Here is a 24680-nt window from a genome sequence, read left to right as displayed (position 1 = left end):
GATTCTAAGCAAAGAAGGGAAACCAGAAAGATGGAAGGAGTATATAGAGGGTCTATACAAGGGCGATGTACTTGAGGACAATATTATGGAAATGGAAGAGGATGTAGACGAAGATTAAATGGGAGATATGATACTGCGTGAAGAGTTTGACAGAGCACTGAAAGACCTGAGTCTAAACAAGGCCCCGGGAGTAGACAACATTCCATTGGAACTACTGACGGCCTTGGGAGAGCCAGTCCCGACAAAACTCTACCATCTGGTGAGCAAGATGTATGAGACAGGCGAAATACCCTCAGACTTCAAGAAGAATATAATAATTCCAATCCCAAAGAAGGCAGATTTTAACAGATGTGAAAATTACCGAACTATCAGTTTAATAAGTCACGGCTGCAAAATACTAACGCGAATTCTTTACAGATGAATGGAAAAACAGGTAGAAGCCGACCTCGGCGAAGATCAGTTTGGATTCTGCAGAAATGTTGGAACACGTGAGGCAATACTAACCTTACGACTTATCTTAGAAGAAAGATTAAGGAAAGGCAAACCTACGTTCCTAGCATTTGTAGACTTAGAGAAAGCTTTTGACAATGTTGACTGGAACACTCTCTTTCAAATTGTAAAGGTGGCAGGGGTAAAATATAGGGAGCAAAAGGCTATTTACAATTTGTACAGAAACCAGATGGCAGTTATAAGAGTCGAGGGACATGAAAGGGAAGCAGTGGTTGGGAAGGGAGTGAGACGGGGTTGTAGCCTCTCCCCGATGTTGTTCAATCTGTATATTGAGCAAGCAGTAAAGGAAACAAAAGAAAAATTCGGTGTAGGTATTAAAGTGCATGGAAAAGAAATAAAAATGTTGAGGTTCGCCGATGACATTGTAATTCTGTCAGAGACAGCAAAGGACTTTGGAAGAGCAGTTGAATGGAATGGACAGTGTCTTGAAAGTTGGATATAAGATCAACATCAACAAAAGCGAAACGAGGATAATGGAATGTAGTCGAATTAAGTCGGGTGATGGTGAGGGAATTAGATTAGGAAATGAGACGCTTAAAGTAGTAAAGGAGTTTTGCTATTTGGGGAGCAAAATAACTGATGCTGGTCGAAGTAGAGAGGATATAAAATGTAGACTGGCAATGGCAAGGAAAGCGTTTCTGAAGAAGAGAAATTTGTTAACGTCGAGTATAGATTTAAGTGTCAGGAAGTCGTTTCTGATAGTATTTGTATGGAATGTAGCCATGTATGGAAGTGAAACATGGACAATAAATAGTTTGGACAAGAAGAGAATAGAAGCTTTCGAAATGTAGTGCTACAGAAGAATGCTGAAGATTAGATGGGTAGATCACATAACTAATGAGGAGGTATTGAATAGAATTGGGGAGAAGAGGAGTTTGTGGCACAACTTGACTAGAAGAAGGGATCGGTTGGTAGGACATGTTCTGAGGCACTGAGGGATCACCAATTTAGTACTGGAGGGCAGCGTGGAGGGTAAAAATTGTAGAGGGAGACCAAGAGATGAATACACTAAGCAGATTCAGAAGGATGTGGGTTGCAGTAGGTACTGGGAGATGAAGAAGCTTGCACAAGATAGGGTAGCATGGAGAGCTGCATGAAATCAGTCTCAGGACTGAGGACAAAAACAACAACAACAACAACAATAACAACAACAAAGGAGGAACCAGACGTGGGCACAATCTTCTCGATACCTTAAAAGTAAAGGATGGAATGGCATTCCAAAACTGGTATCAGATAACTACAGATAATTTCAAAACACTTCTACAGATGGCTGGGGGGACACATTTAGAAAAATTGGCCAAGTGCAATTAGGACTCGCGCACTGAGGGTTCTGTACAGACTTACTTATGTAAATACAGGGTGTATATAAAGTCCGGGAACACTTTTCATTATTTATTGCACAAGAACTAAACACTGACCAGGTAGCTAGTGTCGGAAGTTCCGTGCAGTTTTTGCGGATGATGCTGTAGTATACAGAGAAGTTGCAGCATTAGAAAACCGCAGCGAAATGCAGGAAGGTCTGCAGCAGATAGGTACTTGGTGCAGGGAGTGGCAACTGACCCTTAACACAGAGAAATGTAATGTATTGCAGATACATAGAAACAAGGATCCTTTATTGTATGATTATATGATAGTGGAACAAACACTGGTAGCGGTTACTTGTGTAAAATATCTGGGAGTATGCGTGCGGAACGATTTGAAGTGGAATGATAACTGGTAAGGCGAGTGCCAGGTTGAGATTCATTGGGAGAGTCCTTAGAAAATTTAGTCCATCAACAAAGTAGGTGGCTTCCAAAACACTCGTTCAACCTATATTTGAGTATTGCTCATTTGTGTGGGATCCGTACCAGGTATGGTTTGCAGAGGAGATAGAGAAGATGCAAAGAAGAGCGGCGCGTTTGGTCACAGTGTTATTTGGTAACCGTGAAAGCGTTACGGAGATGTTTAGCAAACTCGAGTGGCAGACTCTGCAAGAGAGGCGCTCTGCATCGCGGTGTAGCTCGCTGTCCAGGTTTCGAGAGGGTGCGTTTCTGGATGAGGTATCAAATATATTGCTTCTCCCTACTTATACCTCCCGAGGAGATCACGAATGTAAAATTAGAGAGATTCGAGCACGCACGGAGGCTTTCTGGCAGTCGTTCTTCCCACGAACCGTAGGCGACTGGAACAGGAAAGGGAGGTAATGACAGTGGCACGTAAAGTTCCCTCCACTACACACCGTTGTGTGGCTCGCGAAGTATAAATGTAGATGTAGATTGTACAGATGTCATACACATTGCATTTTGAAGAGAAACTCTGAAAGTTTTTTTTTTTACGAACCACAACTGACCCGGCAGACGGCAATACAGTAATCAAATTCTTGCCATACCCATCTCAGCATGGTACCATTGACGGTGGAAGTCGCTTCCCGTATTCTCTCCCGGAGTTCTGCTACATCACGTGGTAGACGCAGACCTTCAATGTGTCCCCACAGAAAAAAGTCACACAGAGTTAGATCTGGTGACCGGAGAGGTCATTTCGTGAAACAGCTCACTCCGCACATGAACTCGCTATGTTTGCAACTAGTGCTGACTATTGGCAAATCACCAAACTACACTGTGGCGATATACGTGAAAAAAACTTTCAGGGTTTCTCTTCAAAATGACACATGTATGATATCTGTACAATGTTAGGTTCTCATACAATAAATAAATGAATGTAAGTGTTCCTGAATTTTACGTACGTCCTGTAGATAATTCCTCGATTCTGGGAATCAAGAATCTTGGCCATTTTTGCCTGTTATCGACATTGGTACTGGCAAGACACCAATCCCAGTGATTCACAGATTTCTGAGAATGTTTTAATTTCAATAATATAAATGTGACACAAAATAAAGCAGGAGGCAGGCAACCATTATTATAACGAACAGCAGTTCTGCATTCAGGCTGACTGGGTTGCAATGGCAAAAGTAAAACATGAGGCATCAGACTATTCTGCAAATATCTGTTTCACATACAACTTGAAACACCGTATCTACATGCAGTAATCACTCCTGGATATCTGATAATGTATAAATTCCTAAAAGAGTAATATCAGTCCGATGTTTGATTTTTACCATTGTAAACTAGTCCGCCTGAATGAAGAACTACTGATTGTTTTAATTTCAAGTTTTACATCGGATAACAAATGACAAAATAAATATTTTTTCCATCATACAATTAAAAATTAACAATTTTTGGACTTTTTCCTTTGCTTGTAATGTAATATCTTTCTTCTTGCCAACAGGAAGTACCCTATAGGTTTTGAGGAGTGGGTTTGCAAGTATCAAAATATGTTACCTAAATGGCTGTAGCTTTTGGTTGCAGTGATTTAAAAGCTTACATTTATTAGATGGCCAAGGGCCTATAGAACTTGTTATGTGACATAAATTTCAACTTGATACAGCTACCCATTCCCGAGAAAAAGTGTTCTTATCAGATGGATCAACAGAGTCAGATAAAAAAAAAAATAAATAAATAATAATTTAAAAAAAAAAACTTCTCATGTGATACAGTTTTCAAGTTTTTGCGTTTGGCTGTACTGTGAAATTCTTCTTTTTGCCAAATTTCATAGTCCCATACAGGTTTTCACGAGTGGGTTCGTGAGTATCAAAATATGTGACATAGATGGCCACACCTTCAGACTGCATTGACTTAGAAACTTTTGTATGATATGATTATTAATTTATAGTTTTCAGATTTTTTCCTTTGCTTGTAGTGTGAAACCTTCCTTTTTGCCACATTTCATGAATCTAGGCCTACGGGAAGTACTCTACAGGGCTTGATAAGTGAATATGAGAGTATTAAAATATGAAATAACTGGTGGTATCTTTTGATTGCATTGACTTAGGAGCTTCAATGTTTTACACTGATAAGAGATCACATTTATGTTACATAAATTTCAGCGTGGTAAGTCCAACTCTTCCTGAGACTAAGGGTTTTTGACAGACAGACAGATTAACAAAGCAATCCTATTAATAGTTTCATTTTTACCGACTGAGGCACGAAACCCTAAAAAAGAAGACAATTTCAGAGTGTCCATTTCTGCTTCCCTCTCAGTTGCAACCACAATAACTTCACATTCTCCAAACAATGAACAGTGAGTTATTTAACTTCCAAGTATTGTAAGCAATCATTTGAGAACAAATACATAGGGGGCTCTTAATATTTTATGCAAAAAGTAAAACATTTCCAAAACAACTGCTTCAGCAAGGGATGCATCTTTAATTTGTTTACGTAAAGATGATTTTTTTCAGCAGCGAAGTAGAGTGAACACAAGTCTTTGCATGGCAGGGCAAATTAGTCTGCCACAAAGAATTGGGGCACTGAGTCCCAAGAATGAATCAGTTTGTACTAAGCTTTACAATAGGAGTCCTGTCACGAGGTATACATTTGGATCAGGCACATTTCTTTCTGTGTCAGTTTCTACTATTTGTGGCCTTCTGGCATGCTCTGATCAGCCAGCCTTTGATACATAATATGCTATAAATTCACAAACATATCCACCCTTACACGTTCATACAAGCATGATTCACACAGAATCTTTACACAGGTTGTAAACATATTAATTAAACCATGATGTGTTCCCATCATGGACACGAAATGTCACTCCCAACACCAATTACATATGGAACAGATAACAATGACAACCCCTAAGAAGTTTCCCGGCTTGTGCTGTGTAAATCATTTCAAGTATATCAAATTTATGATATTCAATTATCTGCCATTGTTCTCAGAATTTTATGTGTAACTCTGTGCAGTGGCCCATAAACAGATTTTCTGTTTTGCCAGACAAGATCTCCAGCCATAGACATTTAGTGGTACATGTTCAGAGCATAGGCAAGTTGATAGTATTATACTCTACTGGCCATTAAAATTGCTACACCGTGAAGATGACGTGCTACAGACGCGAAATTTAACCGACAGGAAGAAGATGCTGTGATATGCAAATGATTAGCTTTTCAGAGCATTCACACAAGGTTGGCGCCGGTGGCGACACCTACGACGTGCTGAGATGAGGAAAGTTTCCAATCGATTTCTCATACACAAACAGCAGTTGACCGGCGTTGCCTAGTGAAACGTTGTTGTGATGCCTCGTGTCAGGAGGAGAAATGCGTACCATCATGTTTCCGACTTCGATAAAGGTCGGATTGTAGCCTATGGCGATTGCGGTTTATCGTATCATGACACTGCTGCTCACGTGGGTCAAGATCCAATGACTGTTAGCAGAATATGGAATCGGTGGGTTCAGGAGGGTAATATGGAACGCCGTGCTGGATTTCAACGGCCTCGTATCACTAGCAGTCCAGGTGACAGGCATCTTATCCACATGACTGTAACGGATCATGCAGCCACGTCTCGATCTCTGAGTCAACAGATGGGGACGATTGCAAGACAACAACCATCTGCATGAACAGTTCGATGACGTTTGCAGCAGCATAGACTATCAGCTCGGAGATCACGGCTGCGGTTACCCTTGACACTGCATCGCAGACAGGAGCACTTGCGATGGCCTACTTGATGACGAAGCAGGGTGGACGAATGGCAAAATGTCATTTTTTTGGATGAATCCAGGTTCTGTTTATAGCATCACGATCGTCGCATCCGTGTTTGGCGACATCGCGGTGAACACACATTGGAAGCGTGTATTCATCATCGCCATACTAGCGTATCACCTGGCGAGATGGTATGGGATGCCACTCATTACACGTCTCGGTCACCTCTTGTTCGCATTGACGGCACTTTGAACAGTGGATGTTACATTTCAGATGCGTTACGACCCGTGGCTCTACCCTTCATTTGATCCCTGCGAAACCCTACATTTCAGCAGGATAATGCACGACCGCATGTTGCAGGTCCTGTACAGGTCTTTCTGGATACATAAAATGTTAGATTGCTGCCCTGGTCAGCACATTCTCCAGATCTCTCACCAACTGAAAACGTCTGGTCAACGGTGGCCGAGCAACTGGCTCGTCACAATACGCTAGGCACTACTCTTGATGAACTGTGGTATCGTGTTGAAGCTGCATGGGCAGCTGTACCTGTACACGCCATCCAAGCTCTGTTTGACTCAATGCCCAGGCGTATCAAGGCTGTTATTAAGGCCACAGGTGGTTGTTCTGGGTACTGACTTCTCAGGATCTATGCACCCAAATTGCATGAAAATGCAATCACATGTCAGTTGTAGTATAATATATTTGTCCAATGAATACCCGTTTATCATGTGCATTTCTTCTTGGTGTAGCAATTTTAATGGCCAGTAGTGTACATATATGGACACCAACTCTGTTGAGAAAGTGAAAGAGTGATGAAATAGAAGAACTATGTCTGAGGAAAGAGGTGCGTGATATTGGTAAATAGTGGAAATACTGGGTGGTCATAATTAAAGTGCAACTACTCACAGAGGTTCAATGTTGGCTGCGATTATCATATGGCAGCAAAACCTGGTAACTACTCTAGTGCATTACTGTAGAACCGATTTACACTGGAAAAAAAGCTAGTTCCAATTCTGGCCACCAGGTGCAAATCTGGTGCTGTGAATTCAAGAAAGACATACAGAAAAGTTTCTATACGTAATGGATTAGGAACGGGACGCGGGCAGTACAGGTCAAACAAGTGAGAAAGGCATAATGTTGATTTTATTATTAACAGCAGCTTACATAATTTGTTCATATGAGCACTGAACATGTCAACTTGATGTTGCATCTGCAAAACAACATAATCAACAGTTGGTTGCAGCAGTTCCGGGGAATCAGTGCAACATGTTCCTGCATATTGGCCTTCGGATCAGATCGAGATCAAACGTGTACATGGTAAATGCGTTCTTTTAGACAGCCCCAGAAGTCACACAGATTCATACCACGTGGTCTTGCAGCCCTTGCATCTGGGACACCTCTGCAGATAACACGTTTGTGGAAGGTTGCACCTTTATCTGGGTGAGTAACATGAGGTGTTGCCCATCTTGGATGAAACCAGTGGTTTCTACATAGTTGTGCTCTTCCAAAGCAGGAATTACATGTTGTAAAACGAGGTCTCCTGCAGAGCCATGGTACACCTGAGAGGTCCTACGGGTGTGTTCTCTTCCAGGAAGAAAGGACCGAGAATAAAGGTACTTGTGAATCCAAACCATAGAGTCACATATGAGCGGGGGGGGGGGGGGGGGGGGCAAAAATAACTGGAATTTCTTTCTAGAAAGCATATGCTTTATTGTTTTCAAATACAACCTTAATCTCCTTCGAAGTACTCTCCATTAGCATTAATACACTTGTCCAAATGTTCATTCCAGTGTTTGAAGCACCTTTTAAATTCGTCCTCTTTGATACTAGCACTTTCATGACATTGCGTTTTACGTCTTCCACATCCACAAAATCCTTCCTTCTCAAGTCTCTTTTCATCCTCCGGTAAGAAGCTTCGGCACGAATTTTGCTGTCACTCTTCGCATCCCCAAATTGACGGTCAAGATGCGCCGAATTGAGCTCCAGGACAACCCGGATAAGTTCTCGAGTTCATCGATTGTCCCGTGTTAATATCCACTGATGAGATCACGGATTTTGTTGATGTTGTCTTTGCTTTGAGCAGTTGAAGGTCGACCGGAACGGGGCTCATCTTCAACCACCATTTCTTCCTTTTTAAACCGAGAAAACCATTCTTACACTTGCGTTTTACTAAGAGCACGGTCTTTGTAGGCTGTCTGAACCAGCGCAACAGTTTCTGCTGCGTTCTTGCCGAACATGAAACAAAACTTCACTGCCGCACATTGTTCGTAAAAAATAGCCACTTCCTCGTGTCACGTCTGCACTGTACGCACACTCAAAGAACTGCCAAAGAAACCACACTTCTCACTGTTGGGTGATGGCGCTTGGCAGAATGACTCAGCAGAGCTCGTACTACAACCTCTGGTGGCGCAACCTGCTACTACAAGTACACGATGTGCAGCATCACGATTCCGGTTACTGTTGGGTCCCCCCTCGTATGGTGAATGCAATGGCTCTTGATGCACAACACGTAGGTTAACGGTAACCCAAATCTGGCTGTTCTGTGTATTCCCTGCACCCTGTAGTGTAAAATGTCTCTCATCATTCCACAGAATATTGCCCAGCCACATGTCATAAACTTTGATCTATGCCAGAAACCGAAGAGCAAGCACAGAACATTGTTGCGGATCACGAGATTTCAGTTATATATGACGGTAGTATCTGTTCCCGAAAGAACACATACCATGGATGACCATGCAGCTTTGCTAGAAATGAAATGATAATTAAATAGACACCCTAGCTGCAAACAGGCGTTGATATACTTCATTGGGGACATTACGAATGTAGTGGTGTGGACATGTTGGGAATGTGGATCTCACGGGGAGCGTGCAAGGGATAAGTCCCTGCAGACGCACTATCATCTGTGCCCTCGGTGGCTCAGATGGATAGAGCGTCTGCCATGTAAGCAGGAGATCCCAGGTTCGAGTCCCGGTCGGGGCACACATTTTCAACATGTCCCCAATGAAGTATATCAACGCCTGTTTGCAGCTAGGGTGTCTATTTAATTATCATTTCATTTCTAGCAAAGCTGCATGGTCATCCACGGTATGTGTTCTTTCGGGAACAGATACTACCGTCATATATAGTTAAAATATGGCTTCCCGGCCATTGACCTTCTTGTGTGAACGCACACGCTATGCCCGAACTCGTGCGGGACTTGGTAGATTAATCTGCCACGAGTAATGAGTATGATGGGCAAACATCTATTAGGCGCACTACGAATGTAGTGGTGTGGACATTTTGGGAATGTAGATCTCACGGGGATCGTGCAAGGGATAAGTCCCTGCAAACGCACTATCATCTGTGCCCTCGGTGCTCAGATGGATAGAGCGTCTGCCATCTAAGCAGGAGATCCCGGGTTCGAGTCCCGGTCGGGGCAAACATTTTCAAAATGTCCCCAATGAAGTATATCAACGCCTGTTTGCAGCTTGAGATTTCAGTTGTTGCACTGTCTAGATCCTGCATGGGTACCAGTGTAAAATAGACCACAGAAACTTCCTGTACTGTTGACCATGGGATGGACAATTCTCATGGCACTGCACAAACACTAGCACTACACAGAGGACACACTGCGTGGTCAGTTACAGCAACCGCAACCTCACCAAGAACTTCCACCAGGATAGGATACCTTCCTCTTCCACGTGCCGCACCACACTCACCGAAGTTTTCGAATTTCACTGTCATCTTCTTTAAACCACTTAATGAGATTGGGCATGTCCTCAGAATTTTCAGTCAGCAATACTCAATGCAGCACTTTAAATGCTGCCATTCACATGAAACAGTTTCACCACTAGTAAACACTCTCTCTTCTCAATAGCCACACTGTGGACTCACATTATGGGTTATCAAATGACAGCACGGGTTTCATACCATCATGCAAACAGTGTACAGTGTACAGTGTCAGCTTTGCACCTGGTGGCCACAATTGGAATTTTTTTTTTTTTTCCAGTGTACATCAGTTCTGCATTAATGTGTTAGCATATCTACCAACTTTCGCTACCATACAATAATTACAGCCCACACTGGACCTCTGTGAAGTGGCTAATGCAAAAAAAGAGTCAGTTGCAATATCTTTTTCATTGCTACTACAATAATTTAAGTTTTTTCTTTTGTTAATGTATAATATACACTCCTGGAAATGGAAAAAAGAACACATTGACACCGGTGTGTCAGACCCACCATACTTGTTCCGGACACTGCGAGAGGGCTGTACAAGCAATGATCACATGCACGGCACAGCGGACACACCAGGACCCGCGGTGTTGGCCGTCGAATGGCGCTAGCTGCGCAGCATTTGTGCACCGCCGCCGTCAGTGTCAGCCAGTTTGCCGTGGCATACGGAGCTCCATCGCAGTCTTTAACACTGGTAGCATGCCGCGACAGCGTGGACGTGAACCGTATGTGCAGTTGACGGACTTTGAGCGAGGGCGTATAGTGGGCATGCGGGAGGCCGGGTGGACGTACCGCCGAATTGCTCAACACGTGGGGCGTGAGGTCTCCACAGTACATCGATGTTGTCGCCAGTGGTCGGCGGAAGGTGCACGTGCCCGTCGACCTGGGACCGGACCGCAGCGACGCACGGATGCACGCCGAGACCGTAGGATCCTACGCAGTGCCGTAGGGGACCGCACCGCCACTTCCCAGCAAATTAGGGACACTGTTGCTCCTGGGGTATCGGCGAGGACCATTCGCAACCGTCTCCATGAAGCTGGGCTACGGTCCCGCACACCGTTAGGCCGTCTTCCGCTCATGCCCCAACATCGTGCAGCCCGCCTCCAGTGGTGTCGCTACAGGCGTGAATGGAGGGACGAATGGAGATGTGTCGTCTTCAGCGATGAGAGTCGCTTCTGCCTTGGTGCCAATGATGGTCGTATGCGTGTTTGGCGCCATGCAGGTGAGCACCACAATCAGGACTGCATACGACCGAGGCACACAGGGCCAACACCCGGCATCATGGTGTGGGGAGCGATCTCCTACACTGGCCGTACACCACTGGTGATCGTCGAGGGGACACTGAATAGTGCACGGTACATCCAAACCGTCATCGAACCCATCGTTCTACCATTCCTAGACCGGCAAGGGAACTTGCTGTTCCAACAGGACAATGCACGTCCGCATGTATCCCGTGCCACCCAACGTGCTCTAGAAGGTGTAAGTCAACTACCCTGGCCAGCAAGATCAACGGATCTGTCCCCCATTGAGCATGTTTGGGACTGGATGAAGCGTCGTCTCACGCGGTCTGCACGTCCAGCACGAACGCTGGTCCAACTGAGGCGCCAGGTGGAAATGGCATGGCAAGCCGTTCCACAGGACTACATCCAGCATCTCTACGATCGTCTCCATGGGAGAATAGCAGCCTGCATTGCTGCGAAAGGTGGACATACACTGTACTAGTGCCGACATTGTGCATGCTCTGTTGCCTGTGTCTATGTGCCTGTGGTTCTGTCAGTGTGATCATGTGATGTATCTGACCCCAGGAATGTGTCAATAAAGTTTCCCCTTCCTGGGACAATGAATTCACGGTGTTCTTATTTCAATTTCCAGGAGTGTATTTTGGAAAACTCGATGTGGCATTTTGCTCAATGGAGATAATTATCAAATATTATTACTTTTGTGACAACTTTCGCCAATCGATAAAGGAAAACAATTAACTATAACTGTTTAAAAAGGAACAGCATGTGCAGCACAAGGAGGTTAGAATAGGATAACCACCTTGATGCAGTGTTACAGAGTTCATCCTCTCAGCATCATTGGCCTGCATGACAGTTGTAGCCAGTCTATGTCATGCGGCCGACGAACAAGTCAGCCACAGCGCTCCCTCATCTCTCACAAAATTAAATTAAATTAAAAATAAATAAATATATCCTTGTGAAAGAACGGATTAATTATATTAAATAATAGCCCATTAAAACAAATTGCTAGTGTCAGCAATTTTTTGACACTGCACAAACTTTCTGAATGCTTCAAAATAAATCTTTGTGTGACCTCAACTGCCAAAGCTTCATCTATAAATGTAAGACGACACCTATAATAACCTATTCCACAACATAAAAACATTGACCTCAGGAGTAGTAGTAGTTCAATCTGCCAATGTGCGACGACTCTGTATTTTTTGAATGATGAATTTAGGAAAAAACCTTGTCTTATAACTGGAAAAATACAGTACTTTAATAGGAAACTATTGAAGATAAGAAGAGTGTTACCATAAAAACGATAGATGTCTAAAAGAGAAAGGTGTTATGAGGTAATCATAGGAAAGTTTAAGATTTTTAAGCACTCTGAATGTTGTTCACCTGCACTGTTATTAAGACAAAACTTTAAAACTATTATGAATGAAATTAAGTTGTTATGGAAGGGCAACCTGAATTTCATACAAACAACATGCTTAAAAAATTCTTTCTTGTAAACTAGGCCTTGAAAGAACATTATTACAACTGTATTGTACTACCAAGAAGGGGTAAATATGATAATGATAAAACAGTATTAATTAAAACAAGTGCAGGCATTTTAAAACAGATATATTGTAGTGGGCATCTAGGTTTGAATATTTATCATATTAAGAAAATTTTATGTACAAAAGTAGAGACACGTTCCACAAATTAAAACAGAGCCATCATTACTACTGTATTGTTGGTTAACCTGAAACAATGAAATGTGCAAACAAGAGGCACCTTATTCTCACTATTTGGTAGTAAGCATTGTTAACTTTATAATACTTCAGTAATTTGAGAGATTTATCAAAAGATTTTATTGGTAACACAAAAATATAGTAAAATGATAGAAGCTTGAAAATTAAGAAAAATAGCTGTATACACCATGAGATCAATTGTCTATGTGTGGTATATGTAGTGTTACATAAAATTCCATAGAACTGAACGAAAGCAATAAAATGTGTCATCATAGAGGAGAGCACAAATATTGTGTGATCTGTTATTTTATTTGCATTTGTCAAAAACCAAAACAGATGAACAAAGAAAAATTTTAACTCAAGTAATATAAAATGGGAAGGGGTGTCAAAACCTGCGACATATGTTGCCAACACGGTGACCAATTTGAAAGCCACTATCTTGGATGCAACTCCATTCTCAAAAGGAAAGGAGCTCATGTAATATATCAAACAGATGGAGAATTATGCAAGAAAAACAAGGTGCCGTTTATTCTCAGTTTATGAATCAGGTTTCTTTTTAAAAGGTGTCATGTTAAGGGACGATAAATGCCTTCAATATGGGGCAACTTGGCATGAGAAAGTAGCCGTCCAGACATGAATAATGGAATTCCTGACAACATTGGCCTGCTTTGGAGAAGTACCAAGTCCTCAAAGCATATACATTTTTGACTGTTAATGAAATATAAATAATTCTTTGGCTAGACTTTTATTTAGAGGTTTCATGCTGGATGTTATGCTTTGACAGAAGTTTGGTGTCATCCAGTTGATGATGTATTTGTTGATGGACAATATATGGAATATAAATACAAAAGGTTTTCATACATTTTTCAAGGAAAGTTAAGCAGTCTGTCACAGTTTTACACAACGTAAGGGAAAGCAGCTGAAAGGTGCCAAGAAAACAATTTATTAAATTGTCTTTAATTAAACCACATCCAACACAATGGAACACAACAGGAGTTAAAACATCTCAGTACTGGGACAAGTGAAGTGTTCACTTTGAAAGGAGGTAGTCCATAAGTGTGCGCAACCATTTGTCAAAAACCAAAACAGATGAACAAAGAAAAATTTTAACTCAAGTAATATAAAATGGGAAGGGGTGTCAAAACCTGTGACATATGTTGCCAACACGGTGACCAATTTGAAAGCCACTATCTTGGATGCAACTCCATTCTCAAAAGGAAAGGAGCTCATGTAATATATCAAACAGATGGAGAATTATGCAAGAAAAACAAGGTGCCGTTTATTCTCAGTTTATGAATCATGTTTCTTTTTAAAAGGTGTCATGAAAGCTGACGGTATTGACACAAGTCAAACACACTGACATCATTCTGCAGGGTGGATACTCATACATGGAAGGAAAAAAGGAAACCTAATAATTCCAGGAGTGAGGAAGAAGATCGTGTCAAGAAGCTCATGATACATTGATGGTGAGTGTGCAGGGGGACAGCACACCACAATAACAGGGGGACAGCACACCACAACAATGACTTTTCTTTCCTCTCAGCTGAGCTCCACACCAGTAATAAGTATTAGTTTAATCGTAGTTTCGACACATCAGTTATTAATATGGAATAATATTCATATAATTAACACACTTTGAAACATTAAGTTTTTAAATTTTGTCATTTATAAGATTCAGTAAAGTTCAATTTCCTGAAATTCCCTGAGATTTCCACATTTTACAGAAGAATCGTCTGGAGAGAGAACACCCATGTTACCGCTGAGGACTTCAACCCACACCAACCAGAAAGACCACGTATTACTGCAGTGTTACATATCACTCCAGAAGAGTGAGGTGTAACCCTATGTATTCTTTACCAAATAATTATACTTGTGAACATTACAACAATTTACTACATAGGAGAGCTCGACTACTGGGTAATTTTATTATTTATTTTCATGTGACGAGGGAGTGTGTCTTCAAGATGGGATGGCAATTACAGAAACTTCACACATGATCTGTTCAAATGGTTCAAATGGCTCGAGTACTATGGGACTTAACATCTTAGGTCATCAGTCCCCTAGACTTCTTGTTGTTGTTGTTGTGGTCTTCAGTCCTGAGGCTGGTTTGATGCAACTCTCCATGCTACTCTATCCTGTGCAAGCTTCTTCATCTCCCAGTACCTACTGCAACCTACATCCTTCTGCATCTGCTTAGTGTATTCAGCTCTTGGTCTCCCTCTACGATTTTTACCCTCCAATACCAAATTGGTGATCCCTCGATGCCTTAGAATATGTCCTACCAACTGATCCCTTCTTCTAGTCAAGCTGTGACACAAATTTCTCTTCTCTCCAGTTCTATTCAATAGCTCCTCATTAGTTATGTGATCTACCCATCTAATATTCAACATTCTTCTGTAGCACCACATTTCGAAAGCTTCTATTCTCTTCTTGTCCAAACTATTTATGGTCCGTGTCTCACTTCTATACATGGCTACATTCCATACAAATACTTTGGGAAACGACTTCCTGACACTAAGTCTATACTCGATGTTAACAAATTTCTCTTCTTCAGAAACGCTCTCCTTGCCATTGCCAGTCTACATTTTATATCCTCTCTACCTCGATCATCATCAGTTATTTTGCTCCTCAAATAGCAAAACTCATTTACTACTTTAAGTGTCTCATTTGTTAATCTAATTCCCTCAGCATCACCTGATTTAGTTCGATTCTGTCTCATTATCCTCGTATTGCTTTTGCTCATGTTCACCTTATATCCTCCTCCTTTCAAGACACTGTCCATTTCATTCTACTGCTCTTCCAAGTCCTTTGCTGTCTCTGACAGAATTAAAATGTCATCGGCGAACTGCAAAAGTTTTTATTTCTTCTCCGTGGATTTTAATTCCTACTCCGAATTTTTCTTTTGTTTCTTTTACTGCTTGCTCAATATACAGATTGAATAACATCGGGGATAGGCTACAACCATGTCTCACTCCATTCCCAACCACTGCTTCCCTTTCATGCCCCTCGACTCTTATAACTGCCATCTGGTTTCTGTACAAATTGTAAATAGCCTTTTGCTCCCTGTATTTTACCCCTGCCACCTCTAGAATTTGAGAGTATTCGAGTCAACATTGTCAAAAGCTTTCTCTGAGTCTACAAATGCTAGAAACATAGGTTTGCCTAGCAGTGCAGTTCTGGACTGAAGCGCCTAGAACCGCTCGGCCACAGCAGCCGGCCACACGATCTGTACAGTCCACAAATCACCAGACCATGTTGGGGTAGCATATTGTCCCAACAGTAAGATAAGGCAAACAGGACAATAACAAAGATAAACAAACACTGTACTGTAATTTTATTAAAATCTGTCATACTGAACTGTCAATTCACATTCTCAAATCCAAGTTTGTTAGTAGTATTCTCGTGTGTGAGATGAAGAGTAGCGTACTTGTTACATGAGGATTCCTACATCGGGTTTGAAGGGTACATGACACACGTTTCTGAGAATATCAGCATATTTATTAAAGAAAAGTAGTTTGTTCTATATCATTGTCTTCCAGCACATATGCATAATCAAGTGAAGAAGTCTGCAACTGCTGCATCCATGTTGAACTAAGCAATACTTATGACGGGCAGTGAAAAGAAAGCAAGACAGATGGGAAAATGTAAGTCTACTGTTTATTACTTCAAAAGTAATCACCATGACTGTTAATACACCATGAGACAAGTTGGTGAATGCCTTAATGGAAAAATGTTTGCAGCTGTCTAAGGGACGATGATCGTACAGAGGTGTGCACCCCTTTGTCTGAAGCAAATCCATGGCCACAAACGTCTTTCTTTAGGGGTCCAAAAATGTGGAAATCATCACATGGAGAGAGACTTCGACTGCACAGAGGATGTGTATGGATTTCCCAATGAAACGTCTGCTGCATACTTGAAACAATCTTGGCAACATGTGGGTGGGCATTTTGTTGGCAAACCCCTACACATTCTCTAAATTTTGTTACTCAGCAAATACCACCATTCAAAAAGTTTTTTTTCAGATTTTTAAATTTTTTGAATGCAAACCTTTCTGAAACCCAGCATTGTTCTCTTGTAACCTTAATTCTTCTGGCTCAAAATATTGTTACTTCTATTACGAAAACATGTTGCATAGTAAAATATTTGAAATATAAGATTTGGGTTTTTGAAAATTTCTTGGTTTGCACAATAACAAATGGCCAAAAATCAACTCATAAAAATATAACCTAACACAAAAGCCATTTGATGAATATACGGTCACTGGTTAATGGAAATAACTTCGTTTGCAAACTGATAGCCAGAAAAATAGAAGGAAAAGCTGAAGAAATTATAAAAAGATGGGAAATGGAGGAAATGGCACCCGATTAGGCTGAAACCCAAACATTGTTGAGAGTTTCCAAGAGAATGTTACACAAAGACTAACTCAAATAGGAAAGGAATACAAGTAGGGAGGAATGAGTAGCTCTGAGAAATAAATTGTTGCAGGCAGCAGAGGGGGAACTACAGGTGATTATAATTAAAGTTAAACTTTCAAAACACTAGAAATAACACCACTGGCCAGAATGACGTCAAACTGCAACGGAATATTATCGGAGAAGGTAGAAAACGTATGGCAGAAGAAAAAAAATACTGTGAGAATTGATTAATAGGTGGTGCTGTAAGTGTCAGAATATGTAAATGAAAACACCTGTCATGCGCACGGCCCACTGAAGTTTGTTATAAACACACCGGCTACACGGCTTTTCCTCCTATTGCATCTGCGAAGTTCGCCATGACTATCTCAATGCAGGATTGTGCTCTGCTTGTAAAGCTGTATTACAATAATAATGACAGTGCACATGTCGCTCTCAAGAAGTTCCTGACACTGAAGGGTTTGAAAAAAGGTATTGGTCCGATGACTGCCATGGATCTGAAGAAAATGATTCGAAAATACGGGTTCTTCTGGTGTGCAACCTGGTAGAGGGAGGAAACGAATTTATTCCAAGTCAGTGGAAGTAGTGGCCACAGCAATGCAGAAGACGAGTGGGGGTGGGCAAATGTGTACTGCACGGATAATTGCCCGAACATTGGACATAACAATGAGCACGGTGCGTAAAATCATACGAAACACCCTTCTTTGCTATCCATTTAAAATTACCCGTGTGCACGAGTTGCTTCCTGTTGACCTGCCAGCAAGAGAGACCTTTGCTTTAGAATTTCTTGCTCACAGGGAAGTGGACAATGATTGGCTGTGGAAGATTTTGTGGATAGACGGAGCCCACTTCCATCTGACAGGATATGTCAATACACAGATTTGTCAAATATGGGCAATGGAAAATCCGTATGCAAATCAACCAGAACCACTTCAGCCTGAAAAGGTCACTGTGTGGTGAAGGTTTACAGCATCATTTAAAATAGGGCCATATTTTTTCGAAGAGACAGGTGCTTCCGGTCCTGTTACCTGTACACTCACTGGTAAACGTTACGAATGAATGTCTTTTGTGCAACCAGCTCTCCAACAGCACGGATGTGTGGACGGGATCATTTTTATGCAAGACGGCGCACCTCCGTGCATTGAAACAGCGCACCTCCGTGCATTGAAAATCCAGTTAAGTAGCTGCTGAAGCACCATTTTGGAAATGCTAGAATTATCAGCCGCCACCATTTCCCTACAGCCTGGCCGTCCCGATCACCTGATCTTATTCTGTGTGACATCTGGCTGTGGGGATAGCTGAAAGGTGTTGTGTTCAGTGTTCTGATTGCAAGCTTGGCTGCATTGAAGTCACGCATTGTGCAACACATTCTTAACGTGACCCCGGAAAATCATGCATGCCTATACCAGTATCTTTAGTGCTTCAGTGTATATTGTCACAGAATTTCAACATTCCAGCTGCAATACCAGGGGAGAAAAAAATTACTGTGTGTTACTTTTCGATCCTCCCTCGCACACATGTGGGATAGAAAAACAATTAAAACCACTCGATCAGTTGTGGAACGTGCTGTTTCTCGATTTCAACATGTTGCAGAAAATGGTGGAGAGCATATTGACCACGTTCTGCACCAGTCACATGGAAATTAATAATCCAATATGATTTTTATTGGTGCTTTTTATGTGGTTTTTGGCCTTAGAACAATTAAAAACGAATATGATTGATGCTTTTTATGTGATTTTTGGCCTCAGGACAATTAAAAACTGGTGTGAGTAATGATTTTTATGCAGTTTTTGGCCGCAGGACAATTAAAAACCGATTTTTCCCATACAATGTGATATGACCTTGCTGATGAATGGGCTTACATAACTAACAGTATCACACCTGTACACCCATGCACACTGAGTAGTACAGTTTGTTTAATGTCAAAAGTACACCTCAGGCATTGTTGTATGAGTCATTTGTCATTTGTAGTCATGATGCTTACAGTATCATCTATTGGTATATTTTGTAACTATATATTTTTCTTCTGTCATACGTTTTCCCCCTTCTCCAATAATATCCCGTCACAATTTGATGTAATTCTGATCAGTGGTGCTATTTCTACAGCAGTTTGAAAGTTTCACTTTAATTATAATCATCCTGTAAGCAAAAAAGCAAGGCTCAAAAGAAAACTTTGTCTAACAAACAAGATAAATCTGCGTTATGAAAACAGAAAACATAAAAATGTGGCAAATGAAACAGGTAGCATGGAATATAGATGCCTGAATTTATGACCGTCACGCGCAATGTGATGAAACAGGAGTGACAAGTGAATATTTGCACAGCAGAAGCAGCGTGTATGTCTATGGAAAACACAGACGCTGCTTTCAGGAAAATTATAAAATCTTTAGAGAAAAGGCAACTAGCTTATGAGCTCAAACGACAAGAAGGGAAGACAGAAGCAACATATGGAAGGGATGTATACAGGGTGTTACAAAAAGGTACGGCCAAACTTTCTGGAAACATTCCTCACACACAAAGAAAGAAAATATGTTATGTGGACATTTGTCCGGAAACGCTTACTTTCCATGTTAAGAGTTCATTTTATTACTTCTCTTCAAATCACATTAATCATGGAATGGAAACAAGCAACAGAACGTACCAGTGTGACTTCAAACACTTTGTTACAGGAAATGTTCAAAATGTCCTCCGATAGCGAGGATACGTGCATCCACCCTCCGTCGCATGGAATCCCTGATGCGCTGATGCAGCTCTGGAGAATGGCATATTGTATCACAGCCATCCACAATACGAGCACTAAGAGTCTCTACATTTGGTACCGGGGTTGCGTAGACAAGAGCTTTCAAATGCCCCTATAAATGAAAGTCAAGAGGGTTGAGGTCAGGAGAGCATGGAGGCCATGGAATTGGTCCACCTCTACCAATCCATCGGTCACCAAATCTGTTGTCGAGAAGCGTACGAACACTTCGACTGAAATGTGCAGGAGCTTCATCGTGCATGAACCATATGTTGTGTCGTACTTGTGAAGGCACAAGTTCTAGCAGCACAGGTAGAGTATCCCGTATGAAATCGTGATAACGTGCTCCATTGAGCACAGGTGGAAGAACATGGGGCCCAATCGAGACATCACCAACAATGCCTGCCCAAACGTTCACAGAAAATCTGTGTTGATGACGTGATTGCACAATTGCGTGCGGATTCTCGTCAGCCCACACATGTTGATTGTGAAAATTTACAATTTGATCACGTTGGAATGAAGCCTCATCCGTAAAGAGAACATTTGCACTGAAATGAGGATTGACACATTGTTGGGTGAACCATTCGCAGAAGTGTATCCATGGAGGCCAATCAGCTGCTGATAGTGCCTGCACACACTGTACATGGTACGGAAACAACTGGTTCTCCCGTAGCACTCTCCATACAGTGACGTGGTCAACATTACCTTGTACAGCAGCAACTTCTCTGACGCTGACATTAGGGTTATCGTCAATTGCACAAAGAATTGCCTCCTCCATTGCAGGTGTCTTCGTCGTTCTAGGTCTTCCCCAGTCGTGAGTCATAGGCTGGAGTGTTCCGTGCTCCCTAAGATGCCGACCAATTGCTTCGAACGTCTTCCTGTCGGGACACCTTCGTTCTGGAAATCTGTTTCGATACAAACATACTGCGCCATGGCTATTGCCCCGTGCTAATCCATACATCAAATGGGCATCTGCCAACTCCTTATTTGTAAACATTGCACTGACTGCAAAACCACGTTCGTGATGAACACTAACCTGTCGATGCTATTTACTGATGTGCTTGATGATAGTACTGTAGAGCAAGAGTCGCATGTCAACACAAGCATCGAAGTCAACATTACCTTCCTTCAATTGGAGCAACTGGCGGTGAATCGAGGAAGTACAGTACATATTGACGAAACTAAAATGAGCTCTAACATGGAAATTAAGCACTTCCGGACACATGTCCACATAACATCTTTTCTTTATTTGTGTGTGAGGAATGTGAGAGGGGGTGAGGGGGGTGAGGAGGGATGTGGGGGTGTGAGGGGGTGGGGGTGTGAGGGGGTGGGGGGGGGTGAGGGGGCGTGAGGGGGGGTTGTGATGGGGTGTGTGAGGGGGGGTGTGGGGTGATGAGGGGGGCCGAGGGGGGGTGAGGGGGGCATGAGGAGGGTGTGAGGGGGGCGTGAGGGGGGCTTGAGGGGGTGTGAGGGGTGGGGGTGTGGGGTGGGGGTGTGAGGGGTGGGGGTGCGGGGGGGTTGAGGGGGGGTGATGGGGGGTGATAGGGGGGGTGATGGGGGGGAGGGGGGGAGAGAATGCCAACATGTGTGAGGGGGGGGGGGTGTAAAAGGAAGAGTGGTGGAAGGAGGTAGAGCACGATCTGAATGGGGTGGGAGTAATGTTGACAGAAAAGAGAAGGGAAGATTATTTATAGAAGAACAGACTGACTGGTAGAACCTAATATGGAGAAAGATCAATTTGGGTGCTAAAGAAATGTAGAAATGTATAAGGCAATACTAACACTACAATATACTTTAGAAGAAGGAAAGGAAACCTTCATTTAGAATTACAGTATTTGCATCTACGGAATGAACCTTTGACAGTGTTAACTATACTTGCTGTTATTCACACTTACTGATATTCTGAAGATAGCTGGCACAAAATTTGGAAGTGGTACGTTATCTCAAACTTGTTCAGACATCAGACTGTAGTGATACAAGTCGATGGACGTGAAAGAGAAGCAATAGTTCAGAAGTTTCACAGGGCCCTCTTGGAAGAATGTACATCACCTGGAGACATTGCTATGATCCATACAGTCATCCCCATACATTCCATGCACGTCCCTTGACTTTTGCTCAGTTTGTGCCTTTTGGCCCACAAATATCTAACAACACTTTGCTACTTTTTACAAGTTCAGGTCAGTAACATGTGTGCCTGAACTATTGAACAGTCGATAGTTCAGCCTTCTCTCGCTACAGCTGCACATGAAAATAAAATACCCTCTGTAGCACAAACTTCAAACTACACTGAAGAGTCAAAGAAACTGGTACACCTGCGTAATATCGTGTAGGGCATCTATAAGCGTGTAGAAGTAACGCAACATGATGTGGCATAGACTCGACTAATGTCAGAAGTAGTGCCAGAAGGAACTGACACCATTAATCTTGCAGGGCTGTCCATAAATCTGTAAGAGTATGAGGTGGAGATCTCTTCTGAACCACACATCGCATCCTAGATATGCTCAATAATGTTCATGCCTGGGGAGTTTGGTGGCCAGCAGAAGTGTTTATCTCAGAAGTGTTTTCCTGGACCCCCTCTGTAGCAATTCTGGACACGTGGGGCATCACATTGTCCTGCTGGAATTGCCCAAGTTCATCAGAATGCACAATGGACATGAATGGATGCAGGTGATCAGACAGGGTGCTTACGTATGAGTCACCTGTCACAGTGATATCTAGACATATCAGCAGTCCCATATCACTCCAAGGGTCCCACATCAATCCAAATGCACATGCCCCACACAATTACACAGCCTCCACCAGCTTGAACAGTCCCCTGCTGACATGCACATTCCATGGATGCTTGAGGTTGTCTCCATACCTGTACACGTCCATCTGCTCGATACAACTTGAAACAAGACTCGTCCAACCAGGCAACATGCTTTCAGTCATCAACAGTCCAATGTCAGTGTTGATGGGCCCAGGCGAGGCATAAAGCTTTATGTCATACACTCATCATGAGTACACAAGTCGGCCTTCGGTTCCCAAAACCCATATCGAAGATGTTTCCAGGAATTGTTAATATGCTTACACTTTTGGTGGCTCACACTGAAATCTGCAACAATTTGTGGAAGGGATGCATTTCTGTCACACTGAACGTATCTTTTCAATCGTTGTTCGTTCTTTTCTTGCAGGCTCTGGCCCCAGCGATGTCGGAGATTCGATGTTTTACTGGATTCCTGATATTCACGGTACACTTGTGAAATGGTCATACAGAAAAAATCCCCACTTCATTGCTACTTCGGAGATGCTGTATCCCATCACTCGTGCGCTGACTATAACACCATGGTCAAACACACTTAAATCTTGATAACCTGCCATTTGAGCATAAGTAACCAATCTAACAACTGTGCCGGACATTTGTTGTCTTGTATAGGTGCCATATTCTACCTGTTTACGTATCTCTGTATTTGAATATGCATGCCTATACCAGTATCTATGGTGCTTCAGTGTATATTGTCACAGAATTTCAACATTCCAGCTGCAATACCAGGGGAGAAAAAAATTACTGTGTGTTACTTTTCGATCCTCCCTCGCACACATGTGGGATAGAAAAACAATTAAAATCCTCAAAAGAGGAAAGGCCACTGGACCTGATGGGATACCAGTTCGATCTTACACAGGGTATGCGAAGGAACTTGCCCCCCTTCTCGCAGCGGTGTACCGTACGTCTCTAGAAGAGCGTAGCGTTCCAAAGGATTGGAAGGGGGCACAGGTCATCCCCATTTTTAAGAAGGGACGTCGAACAGATGTGCAGAACTATAGACCTATATCTCTAATGTCGATTAGTTGTAGAATTTTGGAACACGTATTTTGTTCGAGTATAATGACTTTTCAGGAGACTAGAAATCTACTCTGTAGGAATCAGCACACGTTTCGAAAAACATGATTGTGTGAAACCCAGCTCGGCTATTCGTCCACGAGACTCAGAGGACTATAGACACAGGTTCCCAGGTAGATGCCATGTTTCTTGACTTCCACACAGTCGTTTAATGAACAAAGTAAGAGCATATGGACTATCAGACCAATTGTGTGATTGGATTGAAGAGTTCCTAGATAACAGAACCCAGCATGTCATTCTCAATGGAGAGAAGTCTTCCAAAGTAAGAGTGATTTCAGGTGTGCCGCAGGGGAGTGTCGTAGGACCGTTGCTATTCACAATATACACAAATGACCTTGTGGATAACATCGGAAGTTCACTGAGGCTTTTTGCAGATGATGCTGTGGTATATCGAGAGGTTGTAACAATGGAAAATTTTACTGAAATGCAGGAGGACCTGCAACGAATTGACGTATGGTGCAGGGAATGGCAATTGAATCTCAATGTAGACAAGTGTATTCTGCTGCGAATACATAGAAAGAAAGATCCTTTATCATTTAGCTACAATATAGCAGGTCAGCAACTGGAAGCAGTTAATTCCATAAATTATCTGGGAGTAGGCATTAGGAGTGATTTAAAATGGAATGATCATATAAAGTTGATCGTCAGTAAAGCAGATGCCAGAATGAGATTCATTGGAAGAATCCTAAGGAAATGCAATCCGAAAACAAAGGAAGTAGGTTACAGTACACTTGTTCGCCCACTGCTCGAATACTGCTCACCAGTGTGGGATCCGTACCAGGTAGGGTTGATAGGAGAGATACAGAAGACCCAACGGAGAGCAGCACACTTCGTTGAGGATCATTTAGTAATTGCGAAAGCATTATGGAGATGATAGATAAACTCCAGTGGAAGACTCTGCAGGAGAGACGCTCAGTAGCTCGGTACGGGCTTTTGTTGAAGTTCGGAGAACATACCTTCAC

The 24680-nt window shown here is 42.4% G+C and overlaps 1 protein-coding gene across 1 annotated transcript in view; it reads right to left on the bottom strand.

Moving 5' to 3' along the window:
- LOC126212714 (beta-1,3-galactosyltransferase 6-like) overlaps positions 1-24680 on the bottom strand; it is a gene marked incomplete at its 5' end in the record, with an annotated part of 78839 nt that overhangs the window by 1440 nt on the left and 52719 nt on the right. The window lies entirely within an intron of this gene.

The sequence above is a fragment of the Schistocerca nitens genome, chromosome 11 (assembly GCF_023898315.1).
Source record: "Schistocerca nitens isolate TAMUIC-IGC-003100 chromosome 11, iqSchNite1.1, whole genome shotgun sequence".
Taxonomy (NCBI): Eukaryota; Metazoa; Arthropoda; class Insecta; order Orthoptera; family Acrididae; genus Schistocerca; species Schistocerca nitens.
Note: the sequence above shows the minus strand (reverse complement) of the source record. Positions and strands in the feature narration are given on the sequence as shown.